This window comes from Pteronotus mesoamericanus, unplaced genomic scaffold (genome assembly GCF_021234165.1).
Source record: "Pteronotus mesoamericanus isolate MK-2021 breed Mesoamerican mustached bat unplaced genomic scaffold, CSHL_Meso_final contig_2, whole genome shotgun sequence".
Classification (NCBI taxonomy): domain Eukaryota; kingdom Metazoa; phylum Chordata; class Mammalia; order Chiroptera; family Mormoopidae; genus Pteronotus; species Pteronotus mesoamericanus.
In genome coordinates this window covers 21,407,932-21,420,917 of record NW_026555084.1, presented here as the reverse complement: position 1 = coordinate 21,420,917, position 12,986 = coordinate 21,407,932, and positions in this window count along the sequence as shown.

Here is a 12,986-nt window from a genome sequence, read left to right as displayed (position 1 = left end):
GCCTCCCTGAGCCCTGAGGGATAAGTATAGCCTGAGAAAGTGGGAAAACTAGATGAAGGGGCGGGAAAGGCAGGCACATGTTTAACATTTTGCTCCTTGCTGCAAGCAGATGGTTAAACTTGACTGGAGCCTGGTGGAGGAAAAGCAATTGGAAAAGAAAGATCTGAGTTCAAGTCCTGATTTTGCAATTTTAGAGTTGAGTGGCCTTGGGCAAGTTACTTGAAAGTCTTGGTTACCTCATCTATAAAACAGAGATGATTACATTTCCCACTTTACAGAACTGTTAAGAAAAATTAAGCAAAATAATATTCTAAAGTGCTTATCAGTGCTTGGCATATAGTAAGTATCAATAAATTACTATTATGGCCATTCTGATTATCCTCAAATGCTCCAAGTTCTATATGGCTCCCCAGCTTTGGCACAGTGTGCTCTCTTTCCCTGGATCACACCCTTTATTCACTTATACGCATCTTTCAAGCAACAGCTGAAATGTATTTCCCAAAAAGGACTTTCCTGACTCCTACGTCAGTGGCTCTCAAACTCTAATGCATGCAAGAGTCACTCTGTGTGGTTTTATTACAAAGCAGATTTCCAGTTTTGACAAAGTACCATGACAATATAAGATGATAACATTAGGGGAAACTGAAAATGAATGAGAAATATCACTGTACTTACTATCTTTGTAACTTTTTTGGAAAAATCTAAGATTATTCAAAAATAAAAGTTTCTTTTAAAAAACACAATGAAATATCAGCTCACACTATTTAAAACAAAAACAGAAAATAACAAATGCTGGTGAGGATGTAGAAGGTGCCCTTGTACACTGTTGGTGGGAATGTAAAATAGCCACTTTGGTAAATAGTAGGATGGTTCCTTAAAAAGTTAAAAATATAATTACCATATGATCCTGCAATTATCTTCCTGGGTGTATACCCAAAAGAATTGAAAACAGGATCTCAAAGAGATACTGTATGCCCATGTTCACTGAAGCCACTATTCACAATAGCCAAAAGGTAGAAACAACTCAAATCTCCATTGATGGATAAATGACTAAATAAAATATCACCTATACATACATTAGAATATTATTCAGCCTTAAAAAGGAAGAAAATTCTAACACCTGCTACAACGTGAATGAACCTTGAGGACATTATGCTAAGTAAAATAAACAAGTCATAAAACAACAGATACTGTATGATTCCACTTACAAGTATATGAGGTATCTGTGTGTGTTACATGCCATTGAATCAGCCCCAACTCCTGATGAACCTATGAATGAATGACTTCCACAATGCCGTATCCCCAACAGCCCTGCTCAGCTCCTGTAGACTCAAGCCTATGGCTTCTTTTATGGAGTCAATCCATCTCATATTTGGCCTTCCTCTTTTCCCGCTGCCTTCTATTTTCCCCATCATTATTGTCTTTTCCAAAGAACCCTGACTTCTCAGGATGTGTCCAAAGTAGGACAGCTTTAGTTTTGTCATTTTTGCCTCTGGTGATGTTTCAGGCTTAATTTGCTCTAAGACCCACTTGTTCAACTTTCTCTCAGTCCAGACTATCTGTAGAGTTCTCCTTCATGCCATATTTCAAAAGTAATCAAATTCATACACCCTGAAAGTAGAATGGTAACTGCCAGGGGTTACGAGAAGGGAAATAGGGAGTTATTGTTTAATGGGCATAGAGTTTCAGTTTTGCAAGATGAAAAATTCTGTATATTGGTTGCACAACAATGTGAATATACTTACCACTGATTGAGCTGTATGCTTAAAACTGCTAAGATGATAAATTTTATGTTATGTATGTTTTGCCACAATTAAAAAATTTATTTTAAACAGATTTCTGGGCCCTGCCTTCAGAGCTTTTGACAGTGCAGAAATGGAAAACCTGATCCTAAAGTTTATATGAAATTACAAGGGATTCTGAATAGCCAAAACAATCTTGAAGAAGAATAACAAAGTTGGAGGACTCACATTTCCTGATTTCAAAACTTACTATAAATTTACAGTAATAAAAATAGTATGATACAGGCATAAGGATAGACATATAGATCAATGGAATAGATTTGGGAGTCCAGAAATAAACTCATATATCTACGGTCAATTGATCTTCAACAAGGATGCCAAGACCATCAAACGGGAACAGAATATTCTTTAACAAATAGTGCTGGGACAACTGGATATTCACATGCCAAAAAGAATAACAATAAGGAGAAGGAGAAGGGAAAAAAACTGAATCCCTACCTCACACTATATACAAAAAATTAACTCAATGTGGATCAGAGACCTAAATTATATCCAGTTAGGTTATGGTGTCCAGAATATATAAAGAACTCTTATAATTCAATGACAAAAAAACCCCAAATAACTCCATTTAAAAATGGACAAAGGACTTGGATAGACATTTCTCCAAAGAAAAGATGCAAATAGCCAATAAGCACATGAAAAGATGCCCAACATCATTAGTCATTAGGAAAATACAAATCAGAACCATCATGAGATATGACTTTATACCCACTAGAATGGCTATAAAAATTTTTAAAAAGAAAAATAACAAATATTGGCAAAAATGTGGCAACATTTGTGCCCTTGTACATTCTTAGTCAACATGTAGAGTGATACAGCCACTGTGAAAAATAGTTTGGTAGCTTCCTAAAATGTTAAACAGAGTTACCTCATACCCGGGAATTCCACTTCTAGGTACATACCCAAGAGAACTGAGAACAGGTACTCAAATAGTTGTATATGAATATTCATAGTAGCAATATTTTTTTTAAAGATTTTATTTATTTTTAGATTGGGGAAAGGTGGTAGAAAGAGAGGAAGAGAAACATCAATGCATGGTTGCCTCTTGTGTGCCCCACACTGGGAACCTGGCCCGCAACCCAGGCATGTGCCCTGACTGGGAATCCAACCAGAAACCCTTTGGTTTGCAGGCTGGCGCTCAGTCTCCTGAGCCACACCAGCCAGAGCATAGTAGCAATATTAACAATAACCAAAATGTGGAAACAACCCAAACACCTATTGATGGATGAATGGATAAACAAAATGTAGTATATACATTTTGAATATTGTATATTTGAATTGGAATATTATCCATCAATAAGAAGAAATGAAGGACTGAAATATGCTACAATATTTATGAATGACCCTCAAAAATTATTAAGTAAACGGAGGCCAACAAAAAAGAGATGTGATTTCATTCATATGAGATGTCCAAGATAGGTAAATTCATAGAGACAGAAAGCCAGTTACTGGTTGCCAAGAGATAGGGGTGGGGGTGGAGAGTGACTTCTTGATGGGCATGAGGTTTCTTTTTGGGGTGATGAAAATTTTTTTGGAACTAGATAGAAGTGATGATTGCACAGCATTGTAATGTCCTAAATGTCACTGAAGTGAACACTTTTAAATGGCTAATTACATGTTATGTAAATTTTACTTCAATTTGTTCAAAAAAAGCAGATTCCTGGTCCCACCTTCAGAACCTTGGACTCAGTACATCTAGCATGAGAGACAGGAATCTGAATTTCCTACAAGTACCTCAAATGCCTCTGAGGCAGGTCATGCAGGGACCATATTTTGAGAAACATCACTAAACCATGTTAAACCTCCTACTGATCCTCTTCCAGGCTTGCTTGAGCCTCTCCTTTTGTAACATAACTCATAACTGAAATTATTTATCCTGCACTCTTTTTCCCTAGATTCTAAACTCCTTGAGAGCAGGGCCTTTGTCTTCTTTTTAAAAATTGATTTATTTACTTATTTGAGAGGGAGAGGAGGAGAGGAAGAGAGAGAAAGAGAAACATCGATGTGTTGTTTCACTCATTTATGCTTTTATTGGTTACTTCCCATATGTGCTCTGACCAGAATCAAACCCACAACATTGGGATGACGCTCCAATCCACCAAGCTACTCGGCCAGGGCCCTGTGTCTTTATTCACCATGGTATCTCCCGCATTTAGAAAAGCACCTGGACATTACATGTCCTCAGCAATTATGGAGTGAGTAGAATTACTGAACTGGATTAACCAGAGAGTGTCAGAGTAAAATGGGAAAAATCCTAAGAGTCTCTAGTCTAGGAACCCACAGTCCAGGTGGGGGTTCAGGGTTTAGCCTCCCCTCTCTCCATGACTCCCACCACGTGGCAAAGCGTATCAGACCCCAGAGTGGAAATCAGCACACTCCAGTTGGGAAAGAAGGCCTCCCCAGGATCAAACTGGACTCCTCTTAGGGAGGCACAGCTAGGGAGCTCATCTTGGTCAAGCCTGGCACAGCAGTCCCAGTTCTGAGACCGTCGGTCACAGCATCCAGACATACACACCTCTGTTGGCATCTCCAAGCTAGAAGGCTCTGGCCAGTTTTTCCTGGCCACCTAGCTGATCCCAGCACCATTTGGCTGGGGACTGCTCTTAATCTTGGACGCTTCCGCGGTGCCTTAGAGCATAGTCAGCAGAATGGCTTCCCTCACTGTCACTGAGCTGGGCCTGGGCCATCCAGCCGTCGCCTTTGCTGACTCTTAAGGCCTCCTCCACACTGCAGGAAGTACGATGCCGCCTAGAGGGTGTGCGGGAGACATCCTGAGGGCCGGCTGGATCCTCAGGCCTGCACCTCTCTTATGGGGCCTGCACAGGTGTAATTTTCTTCTCACTGCTCTTACCTCTCTCATCCAGGCCCCTCCCCTTTGTGTCTTCTTGGGCAGGGAGAGTGAAGCTTTCCAATTCTGCACTAAGCTTATGAGGGTCAATTAACCCTAAATCAATCCCCTCCCCTAACAACACACATTTACACTTACACACAGGATACCACAAAAGTAGGAAGTGAATGAGCGTCAAAGAAAAAGGGCCTTTTCTTAATTTTATCATTTTCTTAATTTGATCATGTGGCATGTAGCCTTCTCCAATGCTCCAAATCTTTCCCTCAACATTAAAAAGTCATTTTTGCCCTGGCTGGTGTGGCTCAGTTGTTTGGGCATCATCTCACAAAGTGAAGGGTCGCTGGTTAGATTCTCAGTTAGGGCACATGTCTGGGTTGCAGGTTCAGTGCCCAGGCCTGGTGAAAGGCAACCAATCAATGTTTCTCTTATGCATTAATGTTTCTCGCCCTCTCTTTCTCCCTCCATTCTCCTCTCTCAAAAAAAAAGTAACTTTCATCAAGCATATACTATACACCAGGCAATGGAGCTTAATGCTTTACATGCATTACCCCATTCGATTCTGAAACACTACTAGGTGAGTGATGTTTTATAAACTTAGTTGTGAAATATACCAGATACACAGAAGATGTCTAAAACACGTACTTGTCTCTATAACATTAATATACTACATATTTTTATTACATATATCTATGATAAACATTCCCTTGTTTTTCTACATAGTTTTATTACCTATGCATGCATTCCTAAATCATATCATTTAGGTTGTCTATTTTTAACTATACATGAATGGGATAATACAATATATATTCTTCTGAGGTATTGTTTTTTAGCATAAACCCTTATGGAATTCATTTGTGTTGTTTCATGTATCTGAAGTTAATTGATGTTCATTGCTGTACATTGTATTCGCTGAAATACCATGATTTACATATACCCGTATTTTGCCACCCATAATGTGCTCCTGTGCAAACTGCACACGCATGTTTTTGTGCGCATTATACATAGGATTATCATACCCATTATTCATTGTACCCATGCATAATGCACATGCTTATTTTCCCTCAAAAACTTGGGCAAAAATGTACACATTACACATGGCGAAACATGGTATTTCCATTCATTATAGATAGGTATTGGGGTTGCCTCCTCTTTCTGGATATCACGAACATTCTTGTACATGAGTTCTGGTGTACACACCCACAGTTGTCTAGGGTATATAATTTGTAATGGAATTGCTGCATTATAGACTATGATTATCTTCAGCTTTAATGGACAAGCCCAAAGATTGCTTTTCAAAGTGGTTGTGATAAGTGTTGTGTTTATCCCCCTTGTTTTCCTGATAAGGAAACTGAGGCTCAGGAATGTTCATCAGTAGCCCAGGGTCATCAGCTCTAGGGGCAGAGCTAGGGTGTAGCCCAAGCTCTCAACCAGCTCACTTCCTCCGCTCTGTTTTAAGTATGTTCAACTGCTATAACTAGAAAGCCAGTCATAACTCAGTAGCTTAAAAAATGTGAATTTTTATTTCTCTCATATAATGGTCTTAAGGGAGTGTTTCAGATCAGCACGCTGTTCTGTTGCACAGAGTCATTAAGAAATCAAGGTTACTCTAGGGCCTTGTCACGGAGTGCATGGCTGGGGCCAGATTGCTGTCACGTTTGAGACCCAGCTGGTGAAAAAGGAGGAGCATGTGTCAGGGTTTACGTATGTGTAAGCTTCTGTGAATGTGGCCTTGACGTGGTACACATCATTTCTTGAGTCACCTGGCCATCCCAGCTCAATTCTGTTCCCATGAGAGACGCTGGGATGAATTTTGGTGGATAATTATCCATCTCACTGCAGCGTATCACCTCCTCCATTCTGTTTTTTCAGGGCTTGTTTCTAATCATTTCCCCCTTCTTTTCTATCCTATGTCAATCTCAAGGATGAATCACATGGCCAATGAACAGCCTGTAGTTCAAGAAGGTAATATTTTCTTTCTAGGTGGTTGTCAGGCAAAGTGAACAACCATACCACCTGATTTTCTTCAATAAAAATATTTTGAGGACTTACTTCCTATAAGGCTTTGAGGACATTTGGAGCCACCATATTGCTTACCACACTGGGAGTTCCAGAAAACAGTGCACATGGATGAAGAGTTAAGGGCATGTGCACGTACAGGGTGAGCTTAGAACCAAATCAGCGTCCCAAACATGCAGCCCTACCCTGTCCTGCAAGGAGAGGCCTACACAGCGCAGCTTGGGTTGGATGTGATATAAACAGGGAAGGAATGTGCATTCAATATATGCTTCACAGAGGAGGGTGTGATGGAATTAACTTGCCACTTTGAGGAATCCCTCCATTCTACTGAGGACTGGACATACAGCCTGGGGCCTTAGCAATAATAGGTCTTAAGGGGCTTTGTCTGTGGAAATCATGGTTTCTCACATTCAAATGGTCCCATTCCATGGCCTTTGTGTCTCTTAATAACTAGAGGGTTCCTCAGATAGAAAGAGCTGCCGTGTAAAGGGTTAAGTTCTCTGCACCTGTCGGGGAAGCCTGCAAGGACGAGGTAGGAGACCAAATAAAATGACCTCTAGGTCTCTTCCAAACCTGCGTCCATGTGCCAAGGTCAAAGGGATATTTGTCAGACATTCTGAACTGCTAATAGCTAATCTGTTCTTCTGCCTCGTGGAAAAGAAGGCACCCTCTTTCTGCCAGGCAGATGGCATATCCTGGGAAACCTGGAGGAGCAACCAGACAACGGGTGAACAGTGAGAGAGGAGGAGGATCAGAAAGACCTAGGAGTATGTCCTGGTGCTGTCTTAATTGGGCAAATCTCTTAGCTACTCCCAGCCTCAGTTTCCTCATGTGTGAAGTATTACCGTATCTGGGAAAGAAATAACAATTATCCCCATTTTACAGATGAGGAATCTGAGGATTCTGGAGTTTAACTTGCTCAAGAGTGCACTTTACAAAGTGAAGTCAAGATTTAAACAAAGGCTGTCTCGCTCTGAAGTTGAAGCTCTTACTAAGATTCACTAGCGGGTTGGGGGCCTGTGGGATGGTCTGGAGAAGGGGAGAGCCTCTAACACGTTTGGTCAGCGGATGTCCACTGTCAGGTATTCCCTGGGTTCCAAATTGTTAAACCCAGAGTAAGCGTGTTTCACTGTGAAGGGAATGCACAATGTGAGAGGGCAGGAAGAAAAAGGAACAGAGACGCAATGTGACTAGACTCATGCTGTTTCTTTCTCGGGTTCACAGTCTCTTGCAGGCCACAAGCAGGGGGTTCTAGGCGCCTGCCTGCCATCCTCACCCCCGCCCACCCCCCGCTTCGCCCCCAAAATAGGGACACCGGGCAGCCTTCTCTGTAAAGTTCTAGATTCCCTTTCCCAGAAGCCAGGGTTGGGAGGGAATGGAGGGTGTGCAGCGGTGGCAGTTTATGCTCCTCCAGAGCCTCAGAGCAAGATTTCCCCAAAAAGCAATATTAAATAAATAAAAGGAAATTCAGCAGATGGGAACATGAATCAATGAAAACTCCCATATGAGTGCAAAGATTTATGTCAAAAAACAAAACATCAACATCTGGGAGCTGCCTCATCTCCTCTCTTGGCTGCTCGTTTGGAATGGATTCTCGGTATCACTTTCTGTCTCTTTCTGGCCCTGGGAGAGGAGAGAAAGAAATAAAGAATAAAGCCCTTTTAAAAAAAAAAAAGTCATTTTTAATCATAAATGAACGCAGTTTTTCCCCTGAAGCCTGGAGGGAACGTGATCCGGGCGGCGAGGATGCGGCGCCCGGCCCGGGGACAGCGGGGAAAGAGTGCCCCCTGCCGGACGCCGAGGGGCGCCCTCCCTCTCCGCCCCGGAGGCTCTCGGGGGCCCTTTACCTCCGGATCTCTCAGCTGTCGCGGCAGCGCGAGCGCGCACACCCCAACGCCCACTGCACTGCGGCCGCTCGGCGGCTCCGCGGCGCGGGCGCCGGGACTCGTCACGTGGGCGGGGACCCAGCCGGGGGCGATTCGGTCCTTGGCCGCGCCGCCTGCAGTTACGCCCGCTGCTCGCGAGCTGAGCTGGCTGGAGCAAACCTTGCGTGTCTTCCCCCAGTTCCGGGGATCTGAGACAAGCGGTGAAAGAGGAACCTAGGCCTTGAGGATCTTGCAGCTCCCATCAAAGACCGCCATAGCTCTTAGACTGGGACACGCAATGGCTTGGAGGCAGGCTTTGGATCCTGACGTCTGGGTTCAAACCTGTCTGTGCCTCAGGCCAACCGTTTGACCTTAAGCAAGTTCAGCTCTCTGAGCCAGGGTTTCATTATTTGTACAGTGGGAATCGCACCACCCTCCTAGGGGAGCTGTGAAAAGTAAATGATGAAACACAGGTAAAGTACTTAGCACAGTGCACACATACATAAAATTGAATAAATGTTAGCTATTGTCATTAGGATAAAGGCTTAAATTCTCATCATAGCCTACAAGGTTGTGCATAACCCATGCCCCTCCACTGGGCTCCAGGGACATTAACTTTGTCTTTCACCCAGCAGCCTCTTTCTCTCCTGCCTCAGGACCTTTGCGTGTGCCGTTTTCTCTGCCTGGAAAGTTCTTTCCCACCCTCTGCTTCAACCCAGCCTGCTCTTTCCTTGGGCCTCAGTTTACTTGCCACATCATCCAGAAAACTCTCCCTGAATCTTCCCTCCCCCAAATGTAGCCTCTGCTGTATGTTCTCGTAGCACAGGGATTTTCGACCTTTTTCATCTCATGGCACACAAACTAATGACTAAAATTCTATGGCACACGAAGAAGTATATTTTTTGCCAATCTGACTAAAAAAATAGTTATAATTTTGCTTCATTCATACCAGACATATACTTTTATGTTGGCTGTTGTCACTTTTTTATTTGACGATCTAAAGGAAAAGAAGTCAGTGTTCCTGACTAAGTAGTCAGGTATAGCAGGTTCTAAAAATTCTTGTGTCGCAACAGTAGAAAATCGCTGTCATAGTAGCCTGGGCTTCTCCTTGCTAGCAATGCTCCTGGTTGAAATGTATCACCAGTTTTGCTACATGTTTAATGTCCAGCACCCCCTGGATAGTTTACTCCACGAGGCCAGGAGCCCATCTTATTGCATTCACTGTGGTATCCCCACAGGCCCCAGGATGTGACTAGCCTAGACCCTCTATTTGTGGTGAATAACCCAGAGTGGAGAGTGGAACCCTGAGACCAGAGGGAATGCTGAGTCTTCAACATGGTTTCACGAGTTCCTTCCAACAGTAAACATGTATTTATTAAGCTCATCTATGTGCCAGGTCCTGTGTTGGGCCCCAAGGACACAGAGCCATACAATTCTCTCTCTGACTTAATGGAGCTTATAGTCCAAGGGCAGAGACAGACATAAGCAGAGGACGATACAGATGGGACATATACAGCACGCTGTCGGGGTGTGTGTGGGGAATGGGGATGGTTGTTCCTGCAAGGACAGGGGCCTCGGCCCTACTTCATGCTTTACCTGCATTATCATTCTAAAGCTCACCACTGTTAGACAGGCCGATAATCACTTCTATTGTACAGAAGAGGCATAAAGAGGTTAAACAACTTGCCAAGGACCATAAAGACAGTAATGGCAGAAGTGACATTTGAACAGGGGCACATTCTGCTTCAGAGCCAGAGCTCTTAACTACTTGGCCACGCTGCCTCCTAGCAAACAGCTGTGAGGTTACCTTCCCGGCCTGCACTGGGTGAGAGTGGGTGGGGCATTGCCCCTCCCCACACCCCTGCCAGTAGCAATTCTGCCACCCAGAAGTAAAGCGTAAGGTGGCAGCCAGGGCTGATGGGCAGGTGAAAGCTGCTCCCCACATTGGGCTTAATGAGGAATGTTCACCGGGCAGCAAAGGGGACCTGCAAGAGCTCAGCTATAAACAGGCGCGCCTCTGGCTTCTGTGCTGCCAAATCCCCAGCGCTGGAGGGAGGCCCCAGCCTGAGCCGGGCTCAGCGCCCTGAGGGTGCTGCTCTCACTTTTTACACCCACCTCAAAGCTCCACTGATCCTGCTACATCTCCTCTCACCACCCCTGGGGCTTTTTTTTTTTTTTTAAAGGTTGGATTCACATCCTTCATTTGTTCTCTAAATGGCAGCCCAACCTGCTCTCCCAGATTCCAGGACTCAGCCAGCGAAGGGTTCGGAAGCTTACAGGGGAACAACTCTTCTGAGTTTTCTCTGCTGAGGCCTGGCTGAAGTTGGGGGCAGGTGGGAGGGGGGTGGCAGGGTGTGGATGGGGAGGTTCCTTCAAGGATTCTTTTTGAGGTCGTCCCACCCTCCAGCTCTCAGAAAGCTGCATTTCCAGCAGCACCTGGGGAGTTCTGACAGGTGGATCTGAGGTCAGAGCAGGACAACTACTAGAAAAGTATAGCAGGTGAGGGAAGACTAGAACTCAGGAAAGAGAACAAGGGTAAGGCTAATAATTGTCTCCACTTATCGACAGCTCCGACCAATTGTCTTCCAGCATGACACCAAAGCCCTAACCCACACTGTCTTGTGATTTTGCCCTTGGGTCCTTTCGGTGTGCCAAGCACTGTGCTAACTAAGCACTTTACATACGTTTGCTCAGTGAATCCTCATATCGACCCTGGCAGGAAGGAACTGGTATTGTCCCCATTTCACGGATGAGGAATTGAGGCTCAACAAAATTCAACTTTCCCAAGTTCACACAACTAGGAAGTGGTGGGAGAGTCAAACCCAGGCCATTAGGACTCTGAAGTCCAAGCTCTTAACCGTGGCACTCTCTTGTAGGGGTCAGCAACGCAGAAGGTAGTTCAAGTAAAGAGCAATCCACAGAGAACTGAAACATGGGCAACACTCATACTCAGGGTCAGGAGGCCGAAGAAGCAATTGTAACAGAACAGAAAGAGCTTGCCACCACTAGCCAGAGCCAAACGCTAGACACTGAGAATTGCAGTGGAGAAAAGACTGGCTATATTATTGATGAGTGGCGCCATCCAGGAGAACAGGAAGCTAATGCTCAAAAGCCTGAACTCCCCGATGGCACGGAGCTTACAGATTGTATAGGGTAAAATCACAAGACACTGTGGGTTAGGGGTTCGGTGTCATCCTGGGAGCTCATTGGTCAGAGGTAAGGGAAGGTTTATGAATCATTTCTTCAGGTCTTGAGGACAGGTTCTGGTCTGTTCTAGTTTCATGGAAAAGTAGCTATGGATCACTCTGCCTTAGGGCTGAGAAACTGAAACATAACTTAGGTCAAGATGTCACCTTTAGCCTACTAGAGTTCCGACCCACAGGAACATTTTCTAGGCTACTGTCTTCTTCTGCCCAGGGGGAAGTCTAAATCTCTGATATCTATATCTATATCTATATATGTAGATATATATAGAGAGAGATCTGAGATATACATATAGATATATATATCAAGATCTCAGAGAGAGAGAGAGATGATTTCTAGAGCTAAGATTTAAAACTAAGTTTAATGTCATAAGGACCCTTGGTTTCACAATGACAGAAACAGAACAGTAGGGGCAAACATGGGTGACATCATACAAGGGAAGCTGGAGAGGGGACAGATTCAAGGGCCTGTTGGAGAGGAAAGATGGCAATTTTTATAGGACCTGGTGACTAACTGGGTGTGGGAGTGTCTGACACCTTTGGGGTGTCTGCGCGGATCTTGAGAAATCCAGAAGCAAAGCTAGAGAGAGGACTCACTCCACTGGCTCCTGAGCCTACAGTCCTGGTCTTCCCCGGGTTCCAGCTGCATCCTGCCTTGGGGTCCATTAGGTGTCCCTCCGCTCCTCTGTATCCTGATAAAACTTTTCTAAAGAGCTAGCTTTAATGAGTTTCTAATATTTGCAACGAGAGTCAAAGCTAATATGGGGAGGGCAGAGAAGGGAGCTGAGCCAACCCTGAGTCCAAGGTTTCTCTCCTGAATAGCTGGGAGAAATAGTACAATTGACAGAAGCAGGGAAGTGGGATGGTGGGCCGGTTTGCATGTGAGATTTAAGGAGTGGAGGGTCCACTGAGCCAAGTGCTCTGGAGACTGATGGTGCAAAGGCCCACTGGAGGTCAGTGACATGGTCAATGAGTGGCCTTGATGACCCTAGTGACAGCTGTGTCAGAAACAGTGACGGAAGCCTGGAGACCAAGCTGAAAGCGACAGTCGTGAAGGAATGGGTGGCAGTATGTGTGTTACTTCGGGAAAATGGCAATAGAAAGAATGAAAGAACGAAACACAATGGTAGCTGAAAAAGGCAGGAGGATCAAATAAAGGATGTCCCCCCACTCCAAGATAGGAAGGGCCTGTGTGTACTTCATAAATGGAAAGAGAAAAAAAAAACGAGTAGAGAGATGTATGCTTTGGCAT